This window comes from Lissotriton vulgaris, chromosome 6 (assembly GCF_964263255.1).
Source record: "Lissotriton vulgaris chromosome 6, aLisVul1.2, whole genome shotgun sequence".
NCBI classification, from domain to species: domain Eukaryota; kingdom Metazoa; phylum Chordata; class Amphibia; order Caudata; family Salamandridae; genus Lissotriton; species Lissotriton vulgaris.
The window spans coordinates 400,792,416-400,812,835 of NC_141694.1; positions in this window are offsets into that span (position 1 = coordinate 400,792,416).

The following is a 20,420-nucleotide window of genomic DNA, read 5'->3' on the forward strand; positions in this document are numbered from 1 at the left end:
GTTCTGCAGCAACCACAGCACGGAGACCGCCCTCATCGCCGCCACTGACGACATCAGGACCCTGCTAGACAACAGGGAGACTGCAGCACTCATCCTTCTAGACCTCTCTGCCGCCTTCGACACTGTCTGCCACAGCACACTACGTGCACGCCTCCACGCAGCAGGGATCCGAGACAAGGCTCTGGAATGGACCACCTCCTTCCTCTACGGCAGAACCCAGAGCGTCCACCTCCCCCCATTCTGTTCTGAAGCCTCCGAGATCATCTGCAGTGTACCCCAAGGATCGTCCCTCATCCCGACATTGTTCAACATTTACAATGGCCCCGCTTGTACACATCGCCCGACAGCATGACCTCAACATAATCTCCTACACTGATGATACTCACCTGATCCTCGGCTCCAACCCGTCAGCCTGGGACGACTCCTGGTGGCCAACTGCACTGGGGGCAGCCCGGACCCCCACCGACCACGCACGCAACCTGGGAATCATCCTCGACTCAATGCTCTCAATGACCAAGCAAGTCAACGCCATCTCCTCCTCCTGCTTCAACACCCTCTGCATGCTCTGCAAGATCTACAGATGGATCCTGACAGATACAAGAATGACAGTCACCCAGGCCCTTGTCAGCAGCAGACTCGACTACGGAAACGCCCTCTGCGTGGGAGCCTGACCAAGCTCATCAATTGACTACAACGCATCCAAAACGCCTCTGCTTGACTGGCCATGTCGATGTACCACAACACGGCCACATCACCCCCCACCTGAGATACCTGCACTGACTCCCCATCAACAAGAGGATATCCTTCAAGCTCCTCATCCACACACACAAGGCACTCCACAAGACCGGCAAAGCCTACCTCAACAGATGGCTCTCCTTCTACACTCCCAACCGCCAGCTACGCTCCGCCAACCTCTCACTCGCCACCGTCCCACGCATCCGAAGAACAACCACCGGCGGGAGATCCTTCTCCCCCTCACCCCCAAGACATGGAACACCCTCCCACTGAGCCTACGACAGACCCAAGACCTGCTGACCTTTAGGAGGACACTAAAGACCTGGCTGTTCGATCAGTAGCAGTCCCAACCTCCCCCCTCCAGCGCCCTGAGACCCTCACAGGTATGTAGTGCGCTTAACAAATGACCGGTTGATTGGTTGATTGAGTGGCCAATGGAAGATCCTTCTCCTACCTCGCAGCAAAGACCTGGAACACCCTGCCTCTCCCCCTAAGGAAATTACTGTTGCTGCTCCAATTCAGGAAGGACCGCAAGACCGGGCTCTTCCACTGAACCACAGTGCCTTGCGACAGATCTGAAGTCCCGCTCCCAGCACCTTGAGACCCTTGCGGGTGAGCAGTGGTGCATTTCAAGCCACTAGATTGATTGATTAATTGCCTATAGAAGCATACAAAGTAAACGAATCCCCATGTATGCAGGTTGATGTTTCCGCTCTTTAATTGTCTGGAGTACTAGTTATAAGTAATCCAGGTATTAGTTGAGGGCAATGAGGACTTCCCTCAAATATTATTCACATTTATTGTCAGAGTCACTAAATAAGCATCTGCACCAACATTGCACCAACTGTGCTCTGTCCAAAACTGAGAGGCTACAATATCTCCAAACTCGCCATAGGGTGACACACCCGACAACCCGCCCTGGGGCACCATGCTCTCCTAAGCCAAAAGAGAAGTGGTTAGAGACCAAAACACCAGACAACTGTTTAGTAATGGAATTCTGCAGCCTTTTACACCAGACTAAACCACAGGTTAAAACAGCAGACCAGAAGTGCTGGGAGCAGGGGCAGCAGCTGACACAGCAGTAGTGGGGGGATGTGTATTACTGAGCAAGGCACACAGAACGCAACACAGCAAGCAGAGGAACAGCCACACTTTTTGGTACCTAATGAAGCCACACCTCCATAGAGGCAACTCCATACAAAGCGCAGACTGCTGGTGTGGTTGCAGATCCTCGGGTACTCCTGTTCACCTACTTTGGGATTGCCCTAAACTTACTGCCTACTAGACTAAGATTCTTGATGACATTGACCTTCATCTACATACACAATTTCCCCGATTCCGCACATACACAGTTGTTGGGCTGCCCAGTGCACTTACTTTTCCACTCAAATCCAAAAGGGGCTGCCAGATTGGATTAGCTTTAGTTATAATATTTTGACATACTTGGGCGCAGCTCACATCCCCACACATCAGGGGTGGATACATCATATTTAGTACATATTAGGGACGGAGAAGCTCAACCTTACTCTCACTTCACAAGCAGATCCATACAGAGGACTATGGCGCCCCTTACTTGCCTTGCTCTCTGCTGAATTTTGAGAGCTCACTTTCCTTAATACCTCTGCCTTCTACGGTTGACAGATTTACCTGACACTACCATTCTGAGAACTCTTAGGGCCAGATGTAGGTAAATCTCATTTACCGATTCATAAATACCGAATTTTACCGATTCAGTATTTATGAATCGGTAAATGAGATGTAGGTAAAAATTTTGTATTTTTCACCGAATCGGTAAGATTCGGTATTTACCGATTCGGTAAATACCGAATCGGTATTTGCTATTGAATTCTATGGGCCTTGAAGCCCGTAGGATTCAATAGAAAATACTGATTCGGTATTTACCGAATCGGTAAAAATACCGAATTGCTAAGGGGGACAGGGTGTCACTTTGACACCCTGTTGCACCCCTGTAACTGGCTTTTGCGCCATGAGGCACACAGACATGCCCTTAGGGCATGTCTGTGTGCCACATGGCACAGATGTACATGCACAGATGTGCATGTACACGAGAATTCGTAATTTACCATGCAATTGTATTGCATGGTAATTACCGAATTCTAAAGGCCCTGTAGCACTGTTAGAAGTGCTACCTACATCACAAAATATATTTTCGGTATTTTTACCGAATGGTAAATTTACCGAATCGGTAAAATGTACAGAATCGGTAAATTTACCAATTCTGTCATTTTACCGATTCGGTAAAATTACCGAAAATGTACGTTTTTTTGGCCCCTACATCTCCATAACTTTTTACCGGTCGGAAACGCGATTTTCGGCCGTTTCCGACCAGTAAAAGGCTACCTACATCTGGCCCTTACTCTCTTACCAGTCTTATAGCGTGCTAAACTATTTCATGTTCTCTGGGAGGAAGGGAGTGAGGGTGGAGAGGAGTATTTGATTTTGAATTGTTGCCAACGAGGGCGAGCATCATATGCTTATAGTATTGCTATGTCTTGGTTTTGAAATGTCAAATAAAGAGATTTGAACTATAAATAACCTTGTGCTTAATCGTCTGGTAGCTCCAGATGCGTACCTAGCTTCCACACCTCTCCGAAGGCAAATTTAACTTTTAACACACAAAAGCTTCCAAAGTCAAGTAGGGAAAATGCTGTGATAAGTTGCTCCTAGAACATATGAGGCATGAGCCAAACAGATGATAAAATAATAATTATTAAACATCTAATGGGATATGTCACAGAGTGTTTACTGGAAACGTGGGCTATGGATTTAACCCGATGGCCCTATTATTTAGAAGTTTCCGCTCTGGCTATTCCATTCCTTCACGTTGGCAATTCCTCTGGAGGGAAAACAACATATCTTAAAAGCTGCTCTTCAGTCAATCCAAACACAATAAGGTAGGTAGATGGAGAGTTTGTCTTCGTTAAAGTCCACCTCGCCAATACTAAAAGACGGTGGCACGATTAATAATTGGCAGTATTTATATTCACCTAAACCAATCAAACTGGAAAAAAACGATGGGCACCCTTCTCTCATTCCTAAAAACTCTAAGGCTGGCATATAGGAACTTAATGTGGCTAATAGCCCGTGGCTTCAATGCCAACCTGTTAGGCATCGGCTCCAACACACTGTTTGGATGGTGATAACAACTACTGGAGTATCCAGCCAAAACTCATGCAATTTCAAAAGAGTTGTCCACATGGCTTCCACTTAGGTATCTATCTTATTGACCCAGGCATGTGGATGCTGAACTGGAGAAATCCAGATGACTTTCCATCCACTTATACCCACATTTCACCAAGCAGACTGGCAACGTTAGATTATATGTGGGTCTCAGTCGTGCATTTCTACTAGGTTAGAGGCTTTAAATGTCTCCTTCGACAGCTAGCAACAATGCAAGGCTAGAATGTACCATGGATTTACAAACCACAACCCTCTTCCCATAAACATCATCGGAGGCCTAGATTCCTTTGAACCTATAGTGGTAGACATAGAACAGCGAGCAGCTGGTGGTCTCCTGTGATCAATTGGAAATGGGCCCCCAGAAACATAGTAATAGGTGATCACAATTCTACATGGAGCAGATAAGATTCTACCTAAACATCAGTCAGACACTTCAGGGAGAGAAGCATCAAAGGGCTTTGTAATATAAAAGAAATCACTGAAAAGGCTATTAAACAAGGCTTAAAAAACCAGGAGAAGTACCAGTAAAATTCTGGCCTCCAAAAAGTAAATCATCAAACCCTTATGGTCTAAGTAAAGGAAAAAACTGTGGGAGAGGAAACTGTACGACGCTGGAAAAAATTGGGTAAAGTTCCACATAGCCATTAAATCAAAAGATCCATCCAGGCTTTGGTGTATACTAAATAAATCATTAGCTAATATCCCAAGAATATTTTAAGTAACATCTCAGTCACAAGACAACTAAAGCACATAGAGGGCCAGATGTACAACCCTTGCATTTTACATGTTGCAAATTGCGATGTTTTGCAACTCACAATTTTCGACTCGCAACAGGGAATGTACAACACTGTTTGCGTTTCCCAAATGGGTTGCAAATGACCTCCTTCATTTATATTCATGAGACAGGCTGCAAATTGTTACCCCTTGTGAATATCCAGCACTTACAGGGATTGTGGCCTTGTTGGGGTCAGGAGACCACCATGTCTGTGATTGCTTTCTAAATGCAGCCCATTTTCCTTGAAGGAAAACGGAATGCATTTAAAAAAGAAAAATGAAACATTTCTCTTTCATGTTTTAAGAGTAGGTAGTGGTCTGTGGGACCACTGTCTGCTCTTAAAAGTTTTTTCACTGCCCAGCATAAAGTGGAAGGGGTCCTCTGTGGACACCTTTCAGTTTGCGAGCGGTTTACCACCTACTTGAAGTAGGTGACAAACTGCAAGTGTTTTGCGACCACTTTTGTAGTCGCAAAACAATCATACATACTTGTGCGACTCGCTATTAGGAAGGGATGCCTTTGGAATGCCCCTTCCTAATAGCGACTCGCACACCATATTTTGAAAGTCGGTAATAGGTTAACCACTCACAAAATAGGGTTTGTACATACCACACGCCTTTTTAGCGGTACCAAACGGGTAGATTACCCATTTGCGACCACTGGAAAGGGTCTTACATCTGTCCCAGAGTCCCTCTACACTGACAAATCCTAAAGCAATTTTCCACAATCAACCAATGTTCCATGTTTTATCCATAAGTGTCAGTTTTGTTTAACATTGCTCAATAGAAAAAGTGTGGGAAAAGTGATTTGTTTCACAAAAAGGAATTGTGACCGTGGACCCAATGATTATCCTCATCCATTTTTAAACACAACTCCGACAAGTGGGCAGTAATCTTAACCCTTTTGTTTAACCAATGTCTCTAGAGAAACAACATTTTGGACAGCTGGAGAAGGTCTTTATTAGTCCCAATCCACAAAATGGCGGATAGCAATCTACCTGGACATTTTAGGTTTATAGCACTTCTGGGTGTAGAGGGTAAATGCATTGGTAGGATCCTTAATGAGGAGCTGCAAACTTGAGCCCAGGATAAGCAGCTAACCCTTTTTTTAGACTGAGTTCCATAAAGGCAGTGGCATTGAAGATAATTTGTTCTGCCTTACAACACGGAGCGAGGAATTGATGGGAAAAAGGGGAAGTTACTCTATTCAGCATTCTTCGACTTTGCTACAGCCTTCGAGATGTTAAGTGGCTGAAACTACAGAAATGGGGCATACCATCGACCTTTTGACGGTGATAACTGCCATCTACACTGTCACATGGGTGAAGGTTAGAGTGTCATCAAGCTGAGCAACCTCCCAAAAAATTAATACTAACAGAGGCTTCAAACAAGGCTGCATCCTTGCTCCACTACTGTTCAATCTTTTCTTAGTGGACCTGCGTGCAGCCCTGGACCCAGGAGTAGCTTATCCACCAAAATGTGCCAGTCGAAAAAATATATCAAAGGTGGGTGGGCCTGCAAAGGTCAATGGAAGCACTGAGACAGTTTTTTCAAGTAAACAGAACTGAAACAACATTTATAAAACCAAGATGGCTATCTTCATCCAGAAACTAATTAAAAAGGGGAATGTGGCTCTGAACAAGCTAGATCTACGGAGAACATCATCATATAAATGCTTGCTGTTCAGGGTGGATGAAAAAGGGTATGAAATTGCACACTTGAAAGCTTTAAAAAGCTCTCATGCTCAGGAAGGCTTCACCATTGATGGGATGTTGCTTAGGCTGGAAGCTGATAAAGCCCTCTGCTTTCATACTCAGAACCTTTCCTGGAAATCAGATCTCCTTGATGGCTGCAGCTTCAACAGCGAGTCCAGTTGAAATTGGGCAGCTGCAGGGAGAGAGTCCCTGGAAGCTTATTGTCTCGCAATAGTTCAAACAGGAAGACAGTCAACTGAGGCTTGGAGTCACTGCTGTGGTCCTGGGTTCAAAGCAAACAGGTCAGTCGTCCTTCAGGTTCAGCAGTGCAGTCAGTCTTCTGATTCTTCACAGGTCTCGAAGTGTTCCGAAGAGATGTGTGTGGGGTCTTTTTTATGCCTAGTACCAGACTGTTGGTAGAGGGCAATCTTTTGTCCACCCCTTAAACACGCTTTGGTGGATCCTCCCCTCCCACTTGGCTAGGAACCAGTCTCCCTAGAGAGACTAAAGAGAAGCAGGCCTTGGTGAGAGCTTCATCTGCCAGTGAAGAGGTGGGCATTCTTTGAAGTACAGAAAGAGATAGGCACAATCCTCAGAACATCTTATCAGGGGAGGAGACTCCTTTCTCATACCCAGAGCTATTTGTGCACCACCAGGGAGTGTAGTGATAACGCTGGAGCCAAGGTAAGAGAGTAGATTTATTGAAGGCTACACAATTGTGGAGTCAGGAAACAGGGACTCCACCAGCCATCAACATAGCTTCTAAGCATTCTAGGAATACACAGTTCTCAGTCCCAGCATCTTAGAGCACTGACAGAAAATGACACTCCCTACAGCCACAGGCAAGGGCAGTACGAAGCAGCATTCTCAAACAATACAATGTTACACAATACTACACACTTTCCCTTCACCCTGAAACAAAACGAAATAAAACTGAAATAAAACTATGAACACAACAGAAGAAAACAATAACATTAAAATACCAGCTTACTCCTGAAACCCCTTAGGAGTGACTGACACTCTTGAGCTTCTCCTGAGTCTACTAAGATCCCCCTTGGGCCCGGTCTTATCATCTATAACTTCATTGTTATCTCTACCCTTGGCACCATTTCTTACTTTAACAATTTTGGAACGGTTCGATCAATGTCCTCCCATAACTTGAACAACATTATTGCTAATCTTCAAAACTCGAGTTGGTTCACCAAATTTTCTTTCCCCTTTCTTCACATGGATAAGAGACTTAATCCTGACCATATCTCCAACTCTAAGGGGAACTTTTTTTTTACACATTTCTTGTGATCATACCAGGTTTTTTGCACCATCTCCATGAGTTTCTTTAAATAAGACTCTGATTTAAGCCATTTAGCCATCCAGTCAGGCCTGAAACTGGTGCTGGCTGTGTGTCCTCTGAACAGCTCAAAAGATGAGACTTTGGTTCAGGAATGAGGCATAGTTCTGTAGAACTACAACATGCTATTCAATGATCTAGCAATGTCATGATTGCCTGATGTTGCACACTTGATGCACTCCCCCACCACACCGTTCTTCCTCTCATCAAGACCATTGGTCTGTGGGTGGTACAAAGAACTTTTGGAATCCGTAATTCCGCAAGAAGGAAGAAATGTTTGAACCTCACCATACATAAATTGAGTTCCATTGTCGGAGACAAGAGTTTCATCACAATACTTAAAGCATTGGCTTCTCTTACTAGCTTAACTTCAGGCCATCTGGAAGCATATTCAATAAGTACTAATACATACCTGCACCCACCAGGCAAGCAATCAAACAATCCTATCACATCAATGTCCAATTTGACCCATGGGCCAGAAGGACATTCGTTAGGCAACAGAGGAGGTGACACAACTTTGAGACTTTTGTCAGCAGCGCAACACACACAATAATCAGCCACCACCTCTTCAATCTCCCATTCATTCTTGGCCACCAAAAACTTTCTCAGATGCAGCGTTTAGTAAGAGTCGCACCCAAATGCCCCTCATGGGTATGTTTAATAATGGCTTCTCTGACAAAGTGAGGAGAAACCAGCTTATCATAGCTTAACAACATGCCATCCTCAATGGAAATTTAATCCTTAAATTAAGGTTGTAGAAGGGGAGAAAAAAGGGGAGGAGGGGGGATAACAGATCCTTTCAGCCGAAGAGCCAGGTCTTGAGAATCTTCCTGAAAGTGTTCTTGGAGGTGGTGCGTCTGATGTCTGCCTGTAGTTCATTCCAGGTCTTGGCTGCAATGTGAGAGAACGATCTTCCGCCTGCTCTGGCTCTGTGAATACACAGGGTTTTGGCCAGTGAGCGGTTGGAGGATCAGAGGTTTCTTTTGGGTATGTGGAAGTTTATTCTGTCATTGAGGTATTTGGGTCCGTTGTTGTGTAGGCATTTGTTGGCATGAGTGAGGATTTTGAAGGTGATTCTCTTTTCCACGGGGAGCCAGTGGAGTCTCCTTAGATGTTGGCTGATGTGTTTGTGCCGGGGGATGCTGAGGACGAGTCTGGCTGTGGTGTTCTGTGTCATCTGGAGTATGCAGAGTAGGGTCTTGTTAATGCCGGCGTCTGGGTGTGTTTCCATAGTCCAGTCTGCTGGTGATAAGTGCACTGGTGACTCTCTTTCTTGACTCTGGGGGGATCCATTTGAAGGTCATGTGGAGGAGGCGGAGGGTGTTGAAGCAGCGGGAGGTGACGGCGTTGACCTGTCGGTTCATGGCGAGTGATGAATCGAGTACGATGCTGAGGTTTTTGGCGTGGTCTGAGGGGGTGGGTAGGCTTCTGAAGGTGGTGGGCCACCAGGTGTTGTGAACATAACTAATGAGGAGATGCCCAGTCTAGCTTGAAAGGCACTGAAAACAACTGAATGCTGCTGGAATGTAAAGACCCAGTTCCAATATTTGACCCACCACCTGGCTAGATTCAAGAGTCCATCGGCCCAACCTTACTGGCGGAACATCGTCATCTGGAGCTCAAGGAGATTCAAGTCTATGACCACAGCCCTGAGCCATCTTTCCCTGCTGGGTACCTGACCTCATGCTCCTAAGCGACTCATGCCAAGGTGAATGTTCAAACCGTACGTCCTCTGGTGTATTGCAGTGCTAAAGTGTGTGAGAATTTAAAAATAGCTACTTGGACAAAAAATTTATATTTATTAAGAATTATCCAAATGCCATATTTAAAATAACCTGATAGTATGAGAAATAATAACTATCTCCTGGCTATAAACTAGTGCGGTCGACATGTTTCAGCCGTCATGGTCAACTGACCCGGCTTTCTTCAGGACCTAGATGTTTATATGATACAATCTACTGCAGGAAAAATTTATAACAAGTGAAAAAAGTGTAATTAAAGCATATTAAGGTAAAGTTGTGGCCCTCGCCACCCTACCCGACATGCAAAATATGTATTTGCAGATAAGAGCTACCTCTTCTTTCCTCGAAGAAAAGTAGAAAAAGTGTGGGTCAAGATATGCTCAAAAATACAAGAAAAGGAATCCAACATAGTGCAACATCAGATATTCACATGCCGTGGTGCTGTTGTGCACCACACATTAAGAACCCAAATCGTAGTTTATTAAAAAACCAAGTCGCATTTATCATTTCTATAAAGACTGATTCTTCACTTACCCAGCTTTATGTGGGAGGAAGGCCTCTCCTCACCCGGCTGACTGCTCGGAGAAGGAAGCCCCGCTCTGTTTACAGACAAAGTAAGACAATGAGGTTGCTCAGTGATGCCACTATGTCTAAATACTTTGTATATATGTTAAACATTCTAAAAACCAAGATCAAGAAGAAACCCAAAAGTACTCAGCTCCAGATAGAATTAAAATACAGGAAGGCAGAAAAGCCCCTTGTCTTTCAGTGAGACCTTCCTTGGAATGCTTGGTGGATCTCTATCCATAAAAAACCTCTCTACTCATTTGTATGATAAGTAAGCTGTTTAGGCAAATCATTATAGATATGAGGCATAGAAAAGATAAGATTACAAATAACTACCCTGTCAGTGCCAGAGAAAAATGAAAGACAAAGGTTCCAGTGCTAGTGATAGGCACACCCTCAGAGCGATTCTCTCCTCTTTACCTGTCCGTCGGTGCTCCAAACTAGACTGTGAGCAGTCTGGGAGGTAAAGACTAGAGAGAATGGTACTGCTTATATACTCGCCCTGATTGGCTGCAATTACGTTAAATGTTCGCAGCTGCTGATGGACCAAAACGGCAATTCTCAAGGCGGGCAGACTCCCTCGTTGGACGCTACACGGTGCGTATGCGCATTGAATAGGTCCAGCGTCATGCTCATTACAAACACTACTTTGCGAGACACTACATAATGCGCATGCGCATTAGTCAACCTAGACCTAGCGTGCACTGTGTCTCGTCCTCAATGGCAAATTTTAAAGGAAATTCTAACATGTGCTCAAAGCTGCGGGCCTTAGGGTAAACTGATGAGAAGGCACGTATGTGAAATACTGGACACAGCCTTGCCAAATACGATCATGGGGCAGAGTCTGTACAAGCTGCGGGCCTCGGGGTAAACTAATGAGAAGGTGCGTATATAATGTACTGAACACTGCCTTCCCAGCTATGATCGTGGGGCAGAGTCAGTACAAGTTGCGCATAGAAAATTAGATGCTGCCATCGTGACTCGGTCCGCCCACGTGCAGCGGGGCAGAGTCAGCACAAGTGATGATAAAACCAGTGTATAACCTTACCCGATGTGCATCTAATATACCGCTCACTTAAGGAAAAGCAGCCTTCTGTTGGGATGTAGCACTAGGACCTAGTCAAGTCAAAAACACAATTACAATATAAACAGTATTACAGACCCAGCTGGTTTAGATAGTCATACAAAAACCAGGTGTAAGGGTGTAGATCAAAAAACATATATGATGTTTGGTCCTGGTTTGTCTCCAAAGAATGGCTGATATAGGAGAAAAAAATTAGGAGACAGAGCTCGTCTATGGTATTAAATATTCTTAAAACTGGGTTGTGAGCTAGCAGCTTGTCTATGGATTGACCAATATGACAGAGAAGAGTGTAAACTGGAGAGGATTCCTTGATATCAGGTCATAAGTTCTGCAAGGTGGCTGGTGTACAAGTGGTGGATCATCAGATCGATACCCAAGGAATATGGTCATTGAGGCCCTCGGTGTCTGTTTTCAAACAGAAAATCCATTTTTGCTCCTTAACTCCTTCCATGCTCATGATGAGCTCAGCTCGTCATGAGGCACAGTGGAGCTGTGCTGATGACGAGCTGAGCTCGTCATGAACAATGGGCTTTCAAAGCCTCTCAGCACAGGAGGGGAAAACCATTAGCAGCCAAGGTGTTAATGAACAGGAAACGGGAGATGTCTTAAACATGTGGAGGGATAAAAGGTTTCTCCAAAACAAACCACCTCAGATCATCAGCCTTATGATGTTTGAGCAGGAAGTGATCAGTGAGACAAGTGGATTGCTTTCTACAGCGAATGGTACTTTTGTGCTCACTGATACGCAGCTTCACCTTTCGTGTAGTATGGCCAATGTATTTCAGAGAGCATGGGCATGTAATCATATATATTACATCTTCTGAATTGCAATTGGTAAGGTTACGAAGTATCCAGGGACAATTGGTACCTATTTCCACTGAGATCATTTTGGTGGTTTGTGGGCAAACGCTGCACGAGCCACACGGATGGTGGCCTCGCACAGGGGGTAGACTCCAAAGTGTGTTGGTCTCCTTAACAGGCTCAGTCAAAGGACATGTATGAACTAGGCTGTCTCGCAAGCTGGGACCCTTTTTAAATGTGAACAGGGGGGGCACCGCCCTCGCTGAGGCAATGTTGAGGATAGGCCAATGCTTGCGCACTGTTTTCTGTAGTTGGTTAGATAATGTGCAAAAAGTTGTCACAAAAGTTAGCCTGTCATTTGGAGGTTTGGGGGTATCAACCTCGAGCATTGCTTCACGATTATTGTTTGCTGCCCTCTTCCATGCCTGGCGTACAAGACGCTTCGGGTAGGCACGTGCCTGAAGCTGGGAGGCCAATTTGTTTGCATAATTGTCAAAGAGATCTCTTGTAGAACAGTTCCTTCGAATACGGTGTTGTCCCATGCTGAAGGGTTGGTTCTAAGGACCAGGACTTCTGTCTTCTTGGCATTGAGTTTTAGGCAGTTGTTGTTCATCCAGACAGCGAAGTCTTGCATTCCTCTCTGGAAGTTGAGCTTTGCGGTGGTGGGCTGTCTAGTGAGGGAGCGGATGAGTTGAATGCCCAATGTCTGAATGCCTGAATTACCAATGCATCTACAAAACAATTGTCACAATCTTCATCACAAAGTTCACAGTAATTCACATCCTCACTCTCATCCTTTTTTGCGGAAAGCGGCATAGAAAGTCAGCTTTCCCATTCCTCCCAAAGCAATGTGAGACACATCACACTGGTAATGCAACAGCCTGGAGACCATTCTCAAAATCCTTGGGGTACACATTTATTCACACGAGCACCTAGAATGGTGACCAAAGGCTTGTGATCCATTTCTAATCTGAACCACCTACCCCAATTCTATAGGTAAACTTTCTCTGTGGCCCACAAACATGCTAGGAGTTCCTTCTTTTTGACAGAGTACTGGACCTCAGCCTCTCACGAAACACTGGATGCAAATACCACCGTATCCTTATTATCGCCACTTCTTTGTGTTAATATAGCACTAAGCCACACTTGGCTTGCATCAACCGCAATGCAACAAGGTAAATACGAATCAAACGGTTTGAGAACTTTGCTCTTCCTCAAGATGGACTTGATCAGAACAAATGCTGAATCACATTTATCAGGCCACAGGAACTTGATACCCTTTTTGAGCAGGTTACTGATAGGATGCACAATGTTGGCGAAGTCAGGAATAAAGTGTGAGTAATACTCACATAACCCCAGCAATAACTTAATAGCACTCTTGTCATTGGGAGGAGAAGCATTAATGATAGCTTCAACAAGACCTTGTCTTTGTGAGACAATAAATACCCTAGGTATTTTACATCACTGCAAAGAAATTTACATTTCTTAGTTTTGAGAACAGCACTTTTGTTTCTCAAAAATCTTAAGTACCCTGTGTAGTGTAATATCATGGGAATGAGTATCTTTAGCAAAGATCAACACATCGTCCAGGAAAACCAACACACATTCCATGCAACTAAATACATTTTGCATCACCCTCTGAAAAACTAAGGCAGCAGGTGCCAAACCAAAAGGCATGAATCAGTACTGGAATATGCCCAGAGGAGAAATGAATGCAGTCAAATGACGCAACTCCGGATAAAGCTTTATCTGGTGGTAAGCACAGGCTAGATTCAATTTAGAAAAATACTCGACTCCTTTAACACAGGCAAAAACATTGTTGATCTTAGGCAAAGGATGAGAATCGACCCAAGTTTCCTTGTTGAGGGACCCCAAGTCTATGCAAACACGAAGCTGCCCACATCTCTTGTGAGCCACAACGAGGATTCAGTGTGCTCAATAATCCCTTTGTTGCACAGACTCTTCATCTCCTTGTCAAGATCATGTCTCACACTGAATTGAACATCTCTAAGTCTATGCTTCCTTCACAGGAATGGCACCTTCCTTTACACTAATTTTGTGCTTGAAACCACAAATCTTGCCTAATTTGTTACCAAAAACAGATGCAAAGTTTTCCTTCCACTTTTACCCCTCGTCATAAAAACCTACTACCAAATTTTCTCCTTAGCACCTGGCTTTAAAATCTTTCCAAACAGTGCCTGATGAAACCAACCTAATATGTTGAGGCCCTTGGCTGCAACATAAACCTTTCCCGAACCTTTCTACCCTTGAACTCTAATTCATCCTCAATGAAACCAAATGACTCAATCCGGCATCCCTCATAGTAAAGTGGAGAATGGTCTGGTGAGGACAAAAATCTGTTCTCCCAAGTTTCCTTAAATAGACGTTGGATAATCATAGTGATCCTAGCCTCTGAATCCACTAAAACTTTAAGGACCTTCCCCCAATGCTAACTTCAGCTATGTGGTCAACACACTCTGAGGGATCACCAACAACGGGTTCACTCATGTCATCTTGACTGCACACAGGATTGCCTCTGCTGACAGATACAACTTCAATATATTACTCATCTTCTGAATCCACCACACAATCTGTAGTCTTTTTTAAACTTCTCTTTTTCAAACACACCTTAGCAAAATGTGAAAACCCTCTTGCAATAATTACATGTGACATTTGCTGCAGGACATATAACCCCTTTGAGTTTTGGGGCATTGCCACATTAGGAAACTTATGTTGTTGCTGATGGCATTGGAAGCATCAGCTTTGGATTTTGTAGTCCTGGCATTACTACTGCATACAAACGTTTGTCTGGGTTTACTTACTCCAACAGTCCCAACACACTCAGATGGTTTATCCTCCAATTATTTTAAAGAAACAATGGAGATTTCAATACTTTTAGCTACTTTGATAGTTTCCTCTCGCGTTGGTTTTCCCATAGCTAATAACTTTTGCCTTATCTGTTTGTCTTTTCATTGACAGACATATTGTTCTCTTATTAGCTGGTCTGTGAACGCCTCAAATTGACAAACAGCAGCTAACCTCCGTAAGACGAGACGTAGGTATCCACATCTTTCCCATCACTTTGCTTTCTCTTAAACAACTTATGTCTTTAAACCATGAGACTGGGTTGATTGTCAAATCATTTTTTTAGTTTGAGAAGCATTTGTTGATACTCATCAATGTTCTCAGCTTCACTTTGTGGAATGTCTGGCAGATGCTTGAAAACAGATCTCCCTTCAAAACCTAGTGAATGAAGCAGCAAATATTTTTTCGATTCTGATCCAAATATTGATGCCCCAATGAGCCCCAGATAGGTCTTGAATGCACCAAACCACACATCCCATCTCACTGGTTGTTCACCTGGCTTGTCCAAAATTGAAGGTGGAGGTGTTACTGCTTGAATGGTGCACATAGTGTAAGACCCAACCAAAACCAGAGCAAAGCAATATACACTTGGATTGAAGTGGAACAAGAGTGCAGGAAGGAGTGTATATATATGATGAGAAATTCAGTAAAAAAACTTAAGAGTATATATATGTATAAATGTATAAAAACACAGCATAAACTAGTTAAAACAACTTTTAAGTTTGCACAAATTGATAAAATTGTCACTGAAAGTGAAAAATGAAAAATTGATGGTGTCCTTGAATAAAAAAAATGAAGTAGTAGAAGGCAGTGTAAAAGTGATGGGATGTCGGAAACACCGAGATCTGCTGAGTAAAAACACAATGTACAGAAACGTGTGTGTGAAAATTTAAACATGAGTGAGTTACAGCATTCTTCTGTTCTTTGGCGGTGCTGAGAAACGTAGTGAAAAGTGAAGAAAAGAATTGGTTATGAGCTGTGAAAATCACCATGATCCACAATACTCACCTTATGGAGACAGGGAATCCATATTTGACTGCACTATAAGCCGGGGTAAATAAGGAGCAGGCGTCAGAACTGCAGCCAGGAGCATACTGCAACAGCAGGAATAACGTCACCTGCTGGAAATGCTGCCTATAGATCAGACGGAATGTCATCAGGAGGAATAATAGCTGTGCACATGTGGCTGTACACACTGGTGTGTTGTTCATCTCCTATCGTACAGGGGCGATATGCTTAAACCACATACGCTACGTGCAGCTTCTCGCGAGTATGTCCAGTGCGCAAGATGCTTAGGATGGACAGCAGCTTGTGGCATGAGCAGAATCGCACGACAGGTAACTCACAAAATCCTAAAACAACCACCAGGAATGACAGGGGCAACCACCCAGGTCCAACATGCAACAGGAGGAATGAGGGCTGCAGGGAAACAGAGCATGCCTGTGCAGTTGACGGTCGGTAGCAGAAGGCACACGCGACAACAGAGTAACTGACCTGTGTGAGAAGTTGGCTTGGCATATGCTGTCCACTATTCTAGTGGGAAACTTGCACTGTCCAAACGACCCTTATTGATGGTAGGTTAAAGACAACCTTTATTGAAAGCTATCCTAGTGGTAGGTGTGGAGAGCAGCCTTCAGGCTAAGTCTTGGAGGAATGTAAAGCAGCTTGTTTTACCAGTCTATAATCTTGTGAATGACCAAATGAAAGGAGACCCACACCAGGTATATATATATAAAATATATGTATTTATTCTAAATACATCCCTCTAGTCCCTTTATGAGGCTAGAGGCAAAAGTACATTCAGTAAACTTAATAACATGCAGTAAATTAGCACAATATACGTTGAGCCCTAGGGGCATACCAAACTATATATTAATAAATTGGTATAAGAACCATGACTGGCATAGAGACACGGCCTGGAGCCTGTAGAACCTCTGGGGCCACCAGGAACCACCCAAGGTAGTGACACAGGGGATCCACGGGGGACACATGCAGTGTCTAAACACAGCCGCGAATCACCATTAACTTCAACGGGGAAGCCGCGGTTGGAATTTTAAAGATTAAAGACACTTAGAAGAGGACTTGGAGAAAATCCCTTTAGAACTAGGAGGTTCTAGAGTCAACACCCATAGGAGCACAGGAGTACTCGAGCTACCTTACCCAGTCCAAGTGGGAAGTGTTCGGTGTGATCAAAGCCTGGATTGAAGATGAGAAGAATGTGAAAGCAGAGGGGACAGAGTCTTGGTCACTTGCCCGTGACCAGGGGAACGATAGTCAAATGCCTACCAATGTCGGGGGATTTCAGGTGAAGAAGGTGAAGTTTGACTCTTCATCCACCAGGATCAGGAGGTGTTGACAACAACCAGGTTCTGGATTCGAGCTGTCCCACAAAGGATGTTGAGTGCTGGGTTGTCGTTTTCCAGATTGGACCCAACAGGCCTTGGCAACAGCAACCCTCGCAGAAATCAGAGATAGGCTTCGGTGCAGACCAGCAAGGTCTGAGGAACTTACCACTTGGTAGGGAGATAGGGCACATCCGCAGCAACCAGAGAAGTCCAAGGACAAGTAGAGTTCCCGTTGTGGGGACCCACCAGTCGACGGACCAGGGATCGCAAAGGAGCCTCGAGCGGAAATGTAAGAAGTGGGCCCACTGCACACTCGTGGAGTGTAGGCCCACAATATTTGGTGCAGATGGTGCTCGGAGCTTGGGCTACAAGTAAGCCAATGCACAGCTTCAGGAAAGCTCGCTAAAGCAAATGTGCACAGTTTCCAGGAGTTCCGGTTCCACGTCACTCGTTAGGGCTGCGGGACTCAACTTTGCTGGGGACTCGTGTCGACCTCTGAGAAGTCTGGAAATCCTCTTCCTGTGTTGCAAATACTTCGGAGTCCGTTGGGAGATTTGGAAATGCAGACCGGCAAGATGCTTTATTGGTGCCTGCTTGAGCAGGGAAGTACTCATTGACCCCAAGGGAGATTCTTCTGTCCTCTAGTCTTTAGTAGAGCGTCGAAGTTCCAGTATTCAATTTCGGAGTTTCATCCAGGTGTAATCTAAAGTCTCGTTGCCCGGGATCCCTTACTTATACTAAGAAAGGGGGTTAGACATACTCTGGGGACCCACCCATGGGAGGGTTTGGAAAAAGGGATGGCTACACCCATTTCCTTTGTCCAGTTTCCGCAAGAGCAGGGGCTGGTACCCCATGTAACTGGTTTAAACTGAGATGCACAGGGACACCAAATGTGCCCCCAGTGCTGACTTCAAAGAACTCTCAGAGTGCACCCACCCAGCCCTAATACACAAATGCCTGTCTGGGCAGTGGTTACACCTCCCTGTGACAGGAAACCTATTGTCCAGGCCTCCCCTGCAGGAGTTTTGTCCAGCAGATGGAGGCCAGATTCGTGTCTGTGGCTGCATCATCAATTTTGTGAACACAGGGCTCCTTTAAACAATTACCGCTTACACCAGTGTGTACATGTCTCTCCCTCTAGATGGGTGGAATCCTACCCCCGCCGCCCGCGCAGGCGGAGGGGGTGGGATTCAAAGTGTTTGACACCAAACACAACATTTTTCCATCCAGTCATTCCAAAGTTAGCATTTACTGCGAGGTTATAATGCACTTAAGAGCATATGGTCTGACTGCATCACTGAACAGACTCCGAAACAGGCTCCGAAAATTGCATAGGAGCCCAGCTCATGCATGGGCACCCTTTCACACAAAACCAAGCAATCTGCCTTCATGATTGATAAGGCGTGCCATAGGAATGACTGATAGGCATATATGTGTCAGTGATTAAAGGTAGATATAGGTAACCTATATCTTAGTAAGAGGTGCATGCACCACCTTACCAAGGCTGCAGTAGCAGACCTGTGGTGCCATTTTGGAAGGCTTCCCAGGGGTGGCATAATACATGCTTCAGCCCATGGTAGGCCTCTGGGGTACCTATGTCCTGAGTACCTGGTGTACCATAGACTAGGGACTCACAAGGGTAACCAAGTAACCGATCTGGAGTGTACCTAATGTACATGCAATCAATTTAGAGAGGAAGCAGTTAGGCTGGGGTCCTGGATAGCAGGGTCCCAGCCAGACTAAAGTTGAAAAACAGTGAAACACCAGCAAAAAGTGTGGGGTACCCATAGTAAGAAGATCCTACTCTCCTACACAACCGCCCCCCCTCCAAACGTAGGGACATTAAACTAACCTTGACCATTTGAATCTTCATGTTCTTAGTGGAAATATCTGGAGAGTCCATCTCCATTGGCATGGTTACTCCCAGGTCTATGTTCCACTCTATAGTCCATCCCTTGTAGGGAAATGGACCATCTCAAAAGTTTGGAGTTTTCAACTTTCATCTGTTTTTGCTATAAGAGGAGCATATGGTCAGTCTGAACAGTGAAGTGAGTGCCAAACAATTATGTCCTCAGCTTCTTCAGAGCCCAAAACACAGGAATGGCCTCCCTCTCAATAGCTGACAAACGTTTCTCTCTATGGGTCAGCCTTCTGCTAATGAAAGCTATTGGCTGGTCCTGACCATCATTCAATTGTGACAGCACAGCCCCTACCCCCAACTCAGATGCATCTGTTTGGACAATTAATTTTCGGGAATAGTCAGGACTTTGCAGAATTGGTGCAGTGCACATGGCTGCTTCAGGTCATCAAATGCCTTTTGACAGCTGACTGTCCACTGCACTTTCTTAGGCATTCTTTCTGAAGTTAAGTCATTCAGGAATGTCACAATGGATCCATAGCCCTTGACAAATCTTCTGTAGTACCCAGTCAGGCCCAAGAAAGCTGTGCCCTGAGTCTGGGTGGTCCGAATTTATTTTTAAGCGATTAGATGGAATTCTAAGTAGCTTTATATGGGGATACAAAAAAGCGCGGCGAGCGATAGATCGGCTGAAATTACCTTGTAGTCAAGGGGGTCTGGAATTTCCAGACTTTAAAATGTCTTTTTGGCTGCTTGCTTTATACGCTTTCGGAGCTTTATTAACTCTGCGAGTACCCTTTTTTGCCATGGGTTTATGTTACCAACCGAGATTATTATGTTTCTGTACAGAACCAGCGACCCTAATTACTTTAAAAGGGTTAAATTTAAGACAATACGGGACAGTGTGTATATATTTATATATATGGCATTCTATTATGCTTAGGAACAATATCTCTTTTTATCATTGTAAATATCCGCTATGGCATAATCCAGGCTTGACAGAGATATTTCAGGATGCTATGGGCAGTAAATGGGAAAGCCATGGGGTCAAAAGTTTGGGGGATCTGTACTTCTTTAGTGGTTTTATTTCTTTTGAGAGACTGAAAATAAAGCATAAATCGCCCGATTACATGCTGTTTAAATATTATCAGATCCGGGATTCCTTCATAAGAGACATAAAATTGGTACATATAAGCGACTCTAAGATATTTATATGCAGTAGAATCGAAGAAATTGATTAGCAGGGTGTACAAATGGTTAAGCAGTCATAGACTAGATGACTGTGGGAGATTAGCGGATCAATGGAGTAAGGCGCTAGGGGTGCCGGTAGCGGCTAGTACTATATCGAAAGCTTTTAGAACAATAGATAAGGCTGTCCACTCTATGAACTTGCGATTGAAACAACA